Source organism: Choloepus didactylus, chromosome 6 (assembly GCF_015220235.1).
Source record: "Choloepus didactylus isolate mChoDid1 chromosome 6, mChoDid1.pri, whole genome shotgun sequence".
In the NCBI taxonomy this organism is placed as follows: Eukaryota; Metazoa; Chordata; class Mammalia; order Pilosa; family Megalonychidae; genus Choloepus; species Choloepus didactylus.
In genome coordinates this window covers 81,011,406-81,025,552 of record NC_051312.1, presented here as the reverse complement: position 1 = coordinate 81,025,552, position 14,147 = coordinate 81,011,406, and the positions used below count along the sequence as shown (strand labels likewise).

The following is a 14,147-nucleotide window of genomic DNA, read 5'->3' as shown; positions in this document are numbered from 1 at the left end:
AAGGACCTAAGGTGAGTGTGTGTAATTGGCCACTCCAATTTTGTAAAAAGAGTCATTTTGAGAAAATTCTTCCAAGGGGAATAATAATTCAGTTGTTAGGATTTGACAGGGGATATAAGGAGTATAAACAAGTGATACTAATTTCTTATTGGTATTATGAGCATTTTCCCACCATTTTTCCTCTCTCTTCCCTGAAGAATCTCTTCATATCTTTAACTAAAGAAGGTTTGTATCCTAACAAAGTGAGTATATAAAAGAAAAGCTGCAATAAAAAATGGGAATTTTATACATTAATATAATAAGATTATTAGCTTTTTTCCTAGGCTAGTTCTTCATTTTTTCTAATCCTTATGCTCCCTTCTCCATGCAGGTATACACCTGGCAACTGTGCAAATGTTTTTTGTATCCACATTATCTTTGTGGGAAAATAAAATACAAATTAATTAAATAGTTGCTAGTAGGATATATTAAATAAACGGTCATGTCTTACATTTAGGACACCAAGGAGGAATTTTGAATTGTGCCTAATGCTACCAGGAGATACTTCATATAGGAGGCAATGTTTGAGCTGAGAGTTGAATGATGGTAAAGACATGGGAGCATGAAAAAAATCTAAAAGAAACAAGATTGTAATAGGAGGAAAGCATAAGAGAAAAGTTGGAAAGTTCTAAAATAGTTTACAGAATTCTACATTTCTTTTCCTTAGAACTGTTAAGTCTAAAAAGAGGGTAAACTAAATGTAGCAGTAACAATAATATTAATAGGACATCCTAAAATTGTGTCTTGTATACCATAAGACTGTATTCAGTGAATATATGACTGGACTTTAGGGAATCGTGCATTATTCAAAAATGTTTAGAGTAATTGAGGTGTTTTCATTTTCTTTTATTATGTTTTTCCATATGCAATTATATACAATAAATGGCCTCTTTATAGTAGTACTGAACCTGCTGTGATATATTAACTGTATGGCTGGAAAAGGATACTGAATCTCAGGACCAAATCAGCTTTTGTACTACTCTACATATTTCAGGGTCTTCCCCAAACTGATAGTCTTTCAACTATGAGGTTATCTGCCATATAGCTTTGGAAGTAGAGAGTTAAACTAATGTTTGTTTTCCATCAAATGGAGCTATTTAACATTGTTATATGGGTCCTGTGGTCAGGGTAGACTTCTTGAGAGGTGATATTTATTTACCTTTAATTACTGGTTATTGAAATTCTAGGACTGGTGAGTATTGCTAAAGAACATAAAAAACACAAAGAAAGAGAAACTCAGAGATGAACAAAGTTGTCAATGAAATTTATGGTGTCAACAGAGGAAAAGGATCAGAAAAACTAATAAAGTGAAGTCATTTTGAAATGGAGGGAAAAATATGACAGAATGTGGTGGCAAAATCAAAGAAAGTAGTTTAAAGAGAAAATAAGGTCAAGAAATATAAAGATATCAACTGAGAAGAGCCCTTGATAGGTTTATTTTTTTGTTTGATAGAAGGACATTTAGATTTTTTTTTTTCTGAAAAGGGGAGGCAAAAGTCTTATAGCTGCAGTTTGAAATATCCCAAAACTGATTAGATAAATGCAGCTAATCTTAGATATTCTTGTTAGGGTTATAGCTGTAAATAAAAGGAGAGGTAGACAATGTTATCAGGAGGAAATCACAGCTTTTGATTAAACAAAATGTGTTAAAGTATAAAAAGTATTTTGTCATATACTCTGTAGGCTTAAATACATGATTGTGGGGGAAATCCAATAAACAAACAAAAAATCAGAACATAATTAGGAAATTATCCTAAAAAAAGGGGAAGAGGGTCCCTTGTTTCTGGGAATAGGGGGTCAAAGAGAATAGGAATTGAGAGTTTCTAAAATTATAACTAATGTTTTCTGGCCATTAGAGGGGGCATAATTTGGGGGATGTGGAAGAATAGGGTGAAGTTTATGAATAGAAATTGCTGGAAATTTGTCTGGAGATTCAGAGCCCCATGAACGTTAGCGGCAACCATTCCCAGAATTGTGGTTTTCTCCAGTATCATTGAGCATCTCTGTTGGAAAAGTTGACTGAATTCTTAAAAGATGACTATTTCAAGTGAGGGGACATAGTTAATCAAAGAAGCAAGGATATTGCATCAGGGCAACAGAGTAGCTACAGAATATAAAGGAAAAGAAGGAAGTAAACAGGAAGAGGATGTAATGACTTTGGAAAAAAACAAAGCAATGACATGAAAAGACAATGTACTGGGTTGAAGAATCAGATTTGTAATGTGACAAGATTATTGGTAGTAACTTGTATATGAATTGTGTGAGATTTAGAGCCCATGTTTAGGTGTTTAGTCTGGGAAGATATAGCTAATGCATGAGTTAATGACAGAATTTCCTTAGGGTTAAACTTTGAGATAAAGGTTAGCTCTCAATATTTTCCTAAAACCTCATGTGTCTGCACTATATGTTTATTTTTTAGAAATGTGCTTATTTGTGTACAAATAATCATTGCCTCCTTGAGATTAAGGGCCTTACTTTATATGTTCTTATTTCCCAGAACCTGAAATAGTTCAAGAAATAGCATCTTCCTTTTAAAATTTCTTTTCCTTCTTCCTGACTGCCTGAATGAATGAATGTTTTGGGGTAAAAACACAAGAGAGGAGCTATAAGCAGCACATCAGTTAAGTCCTGAAATTTTATAAACTTAAAAAAAAAGGGTGTACATTTAGATAGGTTTTAGCTTAGCTCCTATATTGAATCTTGTATTTATTTAATCCCCCATCAGTAAATGAGTATGTTTGACAAAATACCCTTTGGAAAAGTCACAATCAACTTCTGATTTCATAAATGTAGGTGAAGATGGGAAATATAAGAGAGAAACTGTTCACATTCTGCCAGCCTTAATCAAGAACTCTAAGGCAGCATGTTTAAGCTCAATGGCACACTCTTCATGCCTTCATTGCTGACCCTGATTGGGATCCCTGGCTTGGAGTCTGTGCAGTTCTGGATTGGGATTCCTTTCTGTGCCATGTACATCTTTGCTCTGTTTGGGAATTCCCTCCTCCTGGTCATCATCAAATCTGAGCGCAGCCTCCATGAGCCAATGTATCTCCTGCTGGCAATGCTTGGAGCAACAGACATTGCTCTCAGCACATGCATCCTACCAAAAATGCTAGGTATTTTCTGGTTCCATTTAGCACAGATCTATTTTGAAGCCTGTCTCTTGCAGATGTGGTTCATCCACACATTTCAGGGTATTGAATCAGGTATTCTGCTGGCCATGGCCCTGGACCGCTATGTGGCAATCTGTGATCCTCTGAGACATACAACCATCTTCACCCAGCAACTTCTTACTCAGATTGGTGTTGGAGTGACACTCAGAGCTGCCCTTCTTGTTGCACCATGTCTCATCCTCATCAAATGTTGGCTCAAATTTTACAGGACCACTGTGATCTCCCATTCATACTGTGAGCACATGGCCATTGTGAAGTTGGCAGCAGAAGATGTTTGGATCAACAAGATCTATTTTCTGTTTGTGGCTTTCAGTACACTTGGATTCGACATCATCTTCATCACACTCTCCTACATCCGAATATTTATAGCTTCTTCATCCTGCCTCACCAGGAAGCAAGGCTCAAAGCCTTTAACACCTGCATTGCCCACATTTGTGTCTTCCTTGAGTCTTATCTTCTGGCATTCTTCTCCTTCTTTACACACAGGTTTGGTTTCCAGATCCCATCATACATCCATATTCTTCTGTCCAATCTTTACCTGCTTGTCCCACCTTTGCTCAATCCTCTGGTTTATGGGGTGAAGACCAAACAGATTTGAGATCACACATCCAAGGTTTTCCACTCAAAGGACCCTTCCTGATTTCTCATTCAAGTTAATTCATTTCTTATAAAAAAAAATATTCACTTTGAGAAACACCTTGTTTTTCTTTAGAATCTGTGCTTTACAAAAAAATCACATTGTGCTAAAATATGAAGCCCTAGGTTTGCATTTAAAACAATAAGGTTTTGGTTTCTTACTAAACAATTTAAATTTGTATGGATACAGAATTATTTTGAACATAGATAGTTAATCATATTTAGTTAGTTGACACAGAAAAGTCAGAAATTATGATTGTTATAGTTCAAACCACTTTTCAGTGAAAGAAATTTGTTAAGAGTACAACTAATTTTTTATATTCTAGCCTCTGTTTAAAATTTATAAATGGCATTGATGTCATTGCATGAGAAATTTAGTGTAATGTGTTATAATTCTGATATATATGAATCAAAATAATTTTTACTGTTATTTATATTTACATTCATTGACATCATTATCATCACTTCAAGTTCTAATTCCTTTACCGTGTAATTATTAGGTGAACATAATGTGGATCAAGATTTTTACCTTACATATAAATGCATTTATAATTACTTTTTCTACAATCTATTTCACACAGCCTAATACAGATATGCTTATAATAGAGTTGTCATAATACATTTGAAACACATAGGGGAAAAATGGATTGACAACAGGCGATGACATATATGGAATGTTTAGAAGTTACTATATTTGCTTGGTTTGTGCTTCTATCTGATATAGACATAAAATTTAAAGAAACAAGTTTTACAGTATAACTTGAGGAGATTCAATTATTCTCTAAGGGAGACTATTTTTTATATTTATGCCTATGGTTTCATTGTTTTGTTTCCCTGGGTCTGACATTTAAAAATATTCACTCATGGAAACGTGCATATATATAAGAAAAATACATATAAAGTGTTTATTAGACATTCATCTTAAAATAAGTTATACCTTATACATTTTTGTGGATTTCAGAATGATAGTATTTTAGAAGATTAAATAGAAGGTTTAAATCTAAGGAGCAGGTCAGTGAAGACAACTATGCAGGACAATTGGTGACTATGGGCTAATGATCTAGAAAGATGATGGCAAATGATAGTGTGGATTTGGAGCCTGTCTCTTATTATATACACTACCTCTTGGTTAGTGTTTCCTCATACCATTGTGAGATATGGTGAGGTCATATGCAGATGAAGAGAGAGAAGCTGGGGGAGGATTTTTTTTTAATTCAATTTTACTGAGATTGTTACATACCATACAATTATCCAAAGTGCACAAGCTGCTGCCCACGGAACCATCATACAGCTGTACATCCATTACCACAATTAATTTTTTTAGAACATTTTCATTACTCCAGAAAAGAAATAAAAACAAAAAAGAAATCTCACATACTCCCATATGCCTAACCAGCCCCATTCCATTATTGGCTGAGAGTGTTGGTATAGTACATTTGTTACTGTTGATGAAAGGATGTTAAAATACTACTAACTGTAGAGCATAGTTTGCAATATGCATATTTTCCCCTATATATCCCCCTATTATTAACTTCTAGTTATACTGTCATACATTTTTTCTAGTTCATGGAAGAGAGTTCTAATATTTGTACAGTTAATCACAGATGTTATCCAACACAAGATTCACTGTTTTATACATTCCCATATTTTAACCTCCAACTTTCCTTCTGGTGACATACATGACTCTAAGCTTCCCCTTTCTACCATGTTCACATGCCATTCAGCATAACGTGCTGTCAACACCTCTGTCCATTTCCAAACACTTATGTTCAACCTAGTTAAACATTCTGCTCATTATAAGCAAACTGTTCCCCATTCTTTAGCCCTGTTCTACGTCCTGGTAACTCATATTTCACATCTATAAGTTTACATATTTTAAATAGTTCATATCAGTGAGAACATACAGTATTTGTCCTTTTGTGTCTGGCTTATTCACTGAATGTAGTGCCATCAAGGTTTCTTCATCAACCTGTTTTTTTTTAAGACAGTTTTGTTCACCCACCATATATTCCATCCTAAGTGAACAATCAATGGTTCCCTGTTTAATCATGTATTTATGAATTCACCACTATCACCCCTATCTATTTAAGGACATCTCCATTTCCTCCACAAAAAAGAAGGAAGAGTCAAAGAAGGTAGACAGACAAAAGAAAAAGAAAAAGAAAGAAAAAAAGGACAACTAAAAAGCAACTAAAGGAAAGATAGAATTAAACTCAACTATAATAAAAGAGTCAGACAACATTACCAATGCCAAGGCCCCACATCCATTACTCACATCCCCCTCCCATAGGCATCCAGCCCTGGCACACTCTATTTGCCACTTTAAAGGAAGCATAATACAATGTCCCTGCCAACCACAGTGTCTAGTTTGCATTGACCACACTTTTTTCCCCAATATCACCCCATCTTTAACACCCTGCAAGTGTTCTCCTCCATGTAAAAACATCTTTGTACCTTTTATCACAATTCTTGAGCATTCTAGGTTTCACTGAGTTATACAAACCCAGTCTCCATCTTTTCTCTCTCCTTCTGGTGTCCCCCATGCTCCCAACCCTCCTCTTTCAACTGCAATCACAGTCACCTTTGTTCAGTGTACTTGCATTCTTGTGCTACCATCACCCAAAATTGTGATCCAGACCTCTCACTCCTGTCTTTTCCTATCTGTCTGTAGTGCTCCCTTTAGTATTTCCTATAGAGCAGGTATTTTGTTTGCAATGCTCTCATTGTTTATTGTCAGAGAATATTTTAAACTATCCCTCATATTTGAAGGACAGTTTTGCTGGATGTAGGATTCCTGGCTGGCAATTTTTCTCTTTCAGTATCTTAAATATATCACATCACTTCCTTCTTGCTTCCATGGTTTCTATTGAGAAATCCACACATAGTCTTATCAAGCTTCCTTTGTACGTGATTGATCACTTTTCTCTCACTGCTTTCAGGATTCCCTGTCTTTGACATTTGATAATCTGATTATTAAGTGTCTTGGCATAGGGCTATTCAGATCTATTCTGTTTGGGGTATGCTGCGCTTTTTGGATCTGTGATTTTATGTCTTTCATAAGAAGTAGTAAATTTTCATGGATTATTTCATCTACTGTTGCTTTCGCCCCTTTTTCCTTCTCTTCTCCTACTGGAACATCCATGACATGTACATTCATGCAAGTCATTTTGTCATTCAGTTCCCTGAAACATTGCTCATATTTTTCCATTCTTTTCCCATTCTGTGTATAAGCTTTCAGGTGTCTTGTTCTCCAGTTGCTGCATGTTTTCTTCTGCCTCTTGAGATCTGCTCTTGTATGTCTCCATTGTATTTTCCATCTCTTGTGTTGTGCGTTTCATTTCCATAGCTTCTGCCAGTTGTTTTTCAAACTTTCAATTTCTCTATTATGTTCACCCAGTGTTTTCTTTATAACCTTCATCTCTTTTGCCATATTTTCCATGAACTCATTGACTTGTTTTTTGAATTGATCTAGCATATTTGAAAATCCTTAATTGATTGTTTCATTAAAGTGAAACAGTATTTCAACTGTATCTTAACTGATGTGTAAGTTTGTTCCTCTGGGCCACATATTCACCCTTCGCAGTGTAATCAGTAGTTTTCTGTTATCTAGATATCTGGTTTCCTTGGTTACCCAAATCATATTTTCCCAGACCAGAATGGGTTCAAGTCTCAGAATCTCAGAATGGGGTTATATTCAGTGTCACAGTTCCCTGAGGTTGTGTCATAGAAGATTGACAGACTTTCCTTTTCCTAACCAGCCCAGCAGATGGCGCCTGTCAGCCTGTCACTCCTGACCGGTGTAAAGGAGGTGTGGCCCCTTTAATTCTCAGCTTAGGCTGTTTCTGTTTTGACTGTTTTCCTCCAGGCCCTGGGGTCTGAGCTGGGCACTACCTCATTCCATTTAGGAAAGATACATCCCCTAGGGAGCTATCTTCTGCATTTTAATTACTCCTTTGTTTCTCTGACTCTGTTAACTCCACTCTTGTCTGGGTCAGAGTGCTGTGAACTGAAAATGGCTGAGGCTCTATCTACTGAGCCACTCAGTTTGAGAGAGAGAAAAAGGGAAAGAAAGCCCCTTTTCAGAGCCAGTGCATGGCCCCCCAGTTTCTCCAGTCAGAAAGAGCACCCAGTCTTCTGGTTTCCATTTCCTGGGACACAGGCATTTTCTGGCTCTCTAAGTTCAGTCATCTTTAAAAGCTTCTGAATTTTTCCTTCTTTTTTAAATTAATTTTGTTTTTCTGTCAGCCCCACCTCCTCTCCACTGGGAGTGACCTCAGGGTCCTTTGCTGCTTGTTAGGGATTTGTCTATGTTGTAGCTTGTACTCAGCAGTCCACATCTGGTAATTAAAACCCCAGTTGGAGCTAGGCTGAGCTATATTCACTTGCTCCAAAATTCTGCAATTTTGAGGCTGTTTACTTGTAAGCAGGTTAGAATAATTGTTATCTAGGAGTATCAGATGCAGAGATGGAGCCTGGATGCCTGGGAGCAGCTGTAGATGTTAAAGCATCAATTTACATCAGCAGAGAACATGGCAAATACAGTATGCCCTGTGATGAATCAGCATCATAATCATTAGTGTGAGTATCCAGGGAGTCCTTGGATGTGATTGGAGAAGACATTTGAGAATAAGAAATCAATTTATTGGAGGATATTTGAAAGGTATATAGAATGATGCTATTGAAAAAGATGGGCTCAGCACCTGATTAAAATTAAAAATTCCACCTAAGACCATTAACATAAAGAGTAGTCCCTGAAAACCTGTTATAAGCCAGTTTGCCCATTTACTTTTGGATTACCAATTAAGCAATTCAGAAACACTAAGGACTGGTGACATTAGCTGAATAATATAAGGGTAGTAGTGAAAATAGGAATTTCTTTCCTTAGGTATTCTAGTATTTGTAGACTTTCAGAGTATTATAAAAGTACATGTAGCATGAAGTTCCATTGATTGAGCATATTCCTCCCTATATGGCTAAAATACAATCAAATGCCAGTCTATTATCTAGTACCTGAAATATAATCAAGTGCCAGTCTATTATCTAGTACCATATTGGTCAATGACATAAATTTAGGGTCATACATGCCATTTTAGCAAAGGAGTAGAGTGTGGCTGACATTTTTTTGGTTGGCCCTTGCAATATAGGTTTGTCTGGCAAGACTGTTATTTCAAGTGGCTATTCTTATCATACCTAGTAGTGTCACAAGTTCCTGTAAACAATGGGATTAGAAGGGGTACCATTTGTGTCACAACCTTTGTGGTCATCTCATACAGGTATCTCCTGGTCTAGAACAATGCTGCCTGAGGTGATGTCATCTCCAGTGATGAACTTGTGGACTTGGTGATGTTCTCAGTGCTCATTAGGAAATTCTTCCCATGTGCCTATCCTCTCAGGTTGTTTGGGATTCTAGTATTAGGCTCTGTGTTTTGAATTGAGTTTGGGTAATTTGGAAGACCATCTTTGCATCTCTGCATCAAAGAACTAGATGTATATATTTGTGATTGCTTTTGGGGATTATATGTGGCACAGTGAGCAAAGATTACACCAAGAACCTAGCACTATAGCCATTTTATTGGAGCAAAATTGAATGCATGTGAAAGAGGAAGGCAGCATGTAAATTTTTTGTAGGAAACATAAGGTGTTTATCATATAGTATGGGCTTGTGGTTTGAGTCCATCTATGTGTTAGACCAACTATGTATTGTGTTAGTAGACCTGGCAGAAATTAGTAACCAGTTTTAACATTTCAAGTAAAAAATGCAATCATTTTCATGGTAGGATTGATTGGACTCCAGAGGCAGTCTTTGAAGGTCAGTTTTGGCCATGGATTGACACATATCCAAACACCCAACTAAATAGAAACAGAATGCCAACTAGCATAAGTGTGAATAACTGTATTTGATGAATATGTATTTTGATCCAGCAGCCTCACTTCCAAGAATTTGAACCATTATCACTGGGAATCACGTGGCCTATGTGGGACTGGGCCTTGGCCATCCTAGTCTACCTGGATATGGTTGGACAGTTCTACAAGAAACACTGGAAAATTTTCACTTGTAATTTTTGGTGATGGCTCGTATTCACTAGGTATAATTTATTATCTCCTCTTTTTTGTGATTGGAACTGGAAATAATTTCAGTTTCCTTAAGGAATGAGAAGAGAAATTAGGGTCACCCACCAAAATTTATACCAGGCAAAAGCAGTCCATGCTTTAGGAGCAGGAAGAGCAGTGGTAGGATCTCCTTAAGGATGCCACTGTAGAGTTTTTCAGGGACCCTTAAGAATATCCATGATAACTAGTCATAGGATATTCTCCTTCCTTGATCAGGCTGCCAGTCTCTATGGGAGGGTGGAAGTCATAGAAAATGTAAGTAGAGAGGAGAGATAACAGGGTTTTCAAGATGAAAATTGAACCATAATTGACATAAAAGCCTTAAGTTTGTCCCTGACCACTAGCAAGGGGAGATGTGTGGGCTTAAGGAAGTTATTGGGAGACAACTTAAGTCCCAATGGTCTAAAATTTGCCAAATTTAGAGCTGGGGCAGAAGATCCATTTTGGGAATCATTTGCTTACTTGACATTGGAAAAGTAATTCTTTGAGAAGGACATTGTGTCTCAGTCAAGCTTGCTGCCTGGGGGTGGTAGGGCAGGTAGAAATTCCAGTATATGTCTTGCTATAATATACAGGCTTGCCCAGTTTGTGAGGTAAAGTGGGAACCTTGGGTAGAGTGAATTGTGTTAGGAGCACCCAAGTGGACCAAAATAGTGTAAGTATGATTCTGAATAGTGGAGCCCCAATTAGCATGTGTGATCAAAGAAACCCTCATTAGTCTGTTGTATGTGTCTAACATGATAAGAGCAGATCGAATGGCACTGTAGGAGGGAGTTAAGGGGTGTTATAATAGCCTGTCATCTAGAATAAAATTCCTGGACATTAAATTGAAGCTCAACTACCAAGTCTTCAGTGTTTAGTTTTATTACAGAGGAGACAATTATCAACTGCTCCTTTAGTCAATATGTGCCCTAGAGGCAGCACCGCCTGCCTGGCCCAATCTCAGATGGCCTCTATATAGCAGTGTTCTGGAGTTTCAGATGTTTAGAGGGCAAGTTGTAAAGACAGTATTGGGGATTTTCTAGACAAAGGTTATTATTATTTTCAAGAAGTGTAGGATTTCTCAGATCTTTAATTTGTATCCTCCAAAAGTGGTCAGCAAAAGCATTAATTCAGGCCTCCCTAGTGGGATCCCAAGTGTGTGCAGAACTCTAATAGGATGTGGAAAGTCTGTCAATGCCTGTGAAATGTGGGTGCCAGATTGCCTTAACATCTTATAAAAGTTGTCCTTTTATTGGTTTGATTAAACAATTAGGCTGTTAGCTGATGCCCATGAATCAGTGAAACCACAGACCTACATTAAGCATTTTTTCAGGTTTTGGGGGAACAAATGGACTGCTAGAATTCACCCAAATGAGTCTATGTCTGAGGTTCATCTGAAACTAAAGATGTCCATGATGAGGTGTGGAATGCCATACTGACAGGCTGCTCCATTACATTTCATGGTGGTGCTCCCATCAGTGGAGTGGACACACCCCCTTTCCATGCCACACAGTTAATTCCAAGTTACACCTCAAATCTGCAAGTGGGCAGTCAGACATGTCCATCTCTAACTCTGTTATAGCTGTGAGAAAGGGGCTAAGCATGGGAGGAATCATATCCTTCTGGGATTTGGAAAGGCTCTTAGGGTCAGCTTTAATCCTATCCTGAAGGTACCATTTACATTTAACCATAAAACATCAATCCATGTGGAGCTGTCTAAGGGAGGGGTGTCAGATCCATGACATGATAGGAATTTGTGTCCCTAGGCCAACTCTCTAGGGCTCCCAGTAGGCAGCAAGTATTTGTTTCTCTAGGGGAGAATTCCTTGAGGTGACTTGTGGTAGCTACTTAATCCATTATCCCAAGAAAAGTAACTAATGATCTCATTCAGTCCATAGTTGCTGAGAAAAACAGTCGGTGGTTGCCATGCTTCATCCTGAAAGATCCAGTGTCACCATAGTCAAGGTCTCGTGATGGCCTGTTGGTTAAAACAATCTAGTGCTCTAGTCATTCACCAGAAGTGATGAAGTGGTTAAAGTGAGGTAGAAAAATGGCTTATCTGTTGTCTCTGAAAGGTAAAGAGGACCAGAAGATATTCAGCTTTAAGGTTTGAGGAGTCTGTGTAATAGTAAAAGTTGTTTAGTGGCCTCCAGAATTGTTCTATCATCTTAGTTTCTTATGATACCCAAGAACACAAAAAACTTGGCAGGATACTGTATCTTGTGAAGGGAGATTCCCCAGGCTTCATATGGCCTGTGGTTTGAGAGGGAGAATAAATCTGGATGTACCTTTTCTTGTGTAGACTGTAATGAAATGTCATCAACATAATGCCAAAATGTAGTCCTTCCAGGGGATTGAGGTTAAATCTTGATGCAGACAATTTGGGCCACCATTGAGTTACTGAGGTGTCCCTTAAAGGAACAGTGAATGTATACTGGTGGCCACAAAGATGAAAGCAAATTGTAGTTAGGATGACTTAGAAATGGCAATTGAATGAAATCAATTTGCTGTATTAACTATGGAAAATACCACCCTGAGTCATCTGGATTGCTTCAATAATCTCAATAATGTCAGGGAATGTGATATTGATTGGTAAGAGTATGGCATTAATGTTACTATAATCAATCAAATGTTTCAATTCTTCTTTGTCTACCTTTAAAACTGGCCATAAAAGATTTTTGAGGACTGAGACATGGCAGTGAGCAGTCAACTACGTTTTTGGGATTCCTGGTGGTTCGGAGTTGTGGCTTGCAGAATAAATGAGATGTCTTCTGAAGGATGATATGATTATGCAAGACTGCCAAGAGAAAGTTTACCTCCTCAAAGTCACCCCAGTGACGGCTACCATAGAGTAGTTAACTATTGTGCCGAAGAAACCACCACTGCTAGACAGACCTGGTGAAGGAAGCTACAATAGATATTACGGTCATGTTGATTGCCAAGAATATGACAAGGGTTTCAGTTTTTCTCATATCAAAGAAGTGGTCCACCTCACAGAGGAGATGAATCTGGGTATAGATGGCCAAGAGATGATAATTCTGCAAGTCGACAACCTGAATACTGGGATGTGAGAGATGGCTTTAGAAGAAAAAAGTTTCTACTCTTTCCATTAAGTATGAGATCAGTCTCCTCATCAAGGGGACACTGCTTTTTTCACAGATTCACCTGTGGGCCAATAGGATTCTCCACAGAGCAGATCTGGCTCCAGTGTCAGCAGTAGAAGCTACTCTCCAGAATTAAGCAAAACATGCTCTTTCCATCAATCACAACATAGAACTAAAGAGAGACCTGTCCAGTCTTTGAAAACATCAAGAGACACTTCACCATCAAGTTCTTCAGCAGTTACATCATCAAAAGTTTTAGACAAACCCCAGTAGGCTAACTGAAAAGGAACTTTTTGAGGCTACAAGCAAGTGGGCTGCTGAAAAGCTAGAGAAGGCAGCTGATAACAACTTACCTGAAATTTCTGAGTATGAGGCAGGATTCACAGCACCATTGTTTATTGACCAGCCAGAAGAACCTGAGTCAAATGCAACAGATGGCATAGAATTATTTGAAGACAGTCAGCTAAACAGTCACTCTAAAGCAATAGCATCAAAAACCAAAGAGACTGAACAGCTGAACTCAGTGATCTGGCTTTGTGAGGAAAAAAAATGAGCAGTTCAGGAGTACCCAAGAAGATGGTGGCATAGAGAGGAGTGGAAGTTAGTTAGTCCCCCTGGAACAACTAATAAACAACCAGGAACAACTAGTAAATAATCAGGAATAACTGCTGGGGGACAACCATGACTGTCCACACATCATACACCAACCTGGATTGGGAGGAATGCCTGAGATCTCAGCATAAAATATGTAAGTAGAGTAAAAACTGCAGACCTGAGCTGGGAGCACCCTCTTCCCACAGTGGCCTGAACTGGCAAACCTCACTGTTTTAGAGAGCAGTACTCTCTGAACAAGCAAATATACCTCAGTCCAGCTCCAACTGGGGTTTTAATTAACAAACATGGACTTCTCAATACAGCTACAAATCCCCAACAAGCAGACAGAGGCTTTTAGTGACAACTGGCCTTAAAGAGCTGGAGTACTTCTCTGTACTGGGAGGGGAAGCCTAGAGGACCAGGTGCTATCTCTGGCCAGTGGGTGAAGCTTGGGTGGGTGGGTGGTGTGGACTGGCCCTGAAGGGAGGCTTTCTGCCCCTTTTTCTGT

The 14,147-nt window shown here is 38.1% G+C and overlaps 2 pseudogenes; both read left to right on the top strand.

Moving 5' to 3' along the window:
- The first annotated feature begins 2,902 nt into the window (after nucleotides 1-2,902).
- Nucleotides 2,903-3,810, top strand: LOC119538009 (annotated as a pseudogene).
- Nucleotides 3,811-12,690: 8,880 nt separating this feature from the next.
- Nucleotides 12,691-13,598, top strand: LOC119537087 (annotated as a pseudogene).
- Nucleotides 13,599-14,147: the final 549 nt, after the last annotated feature.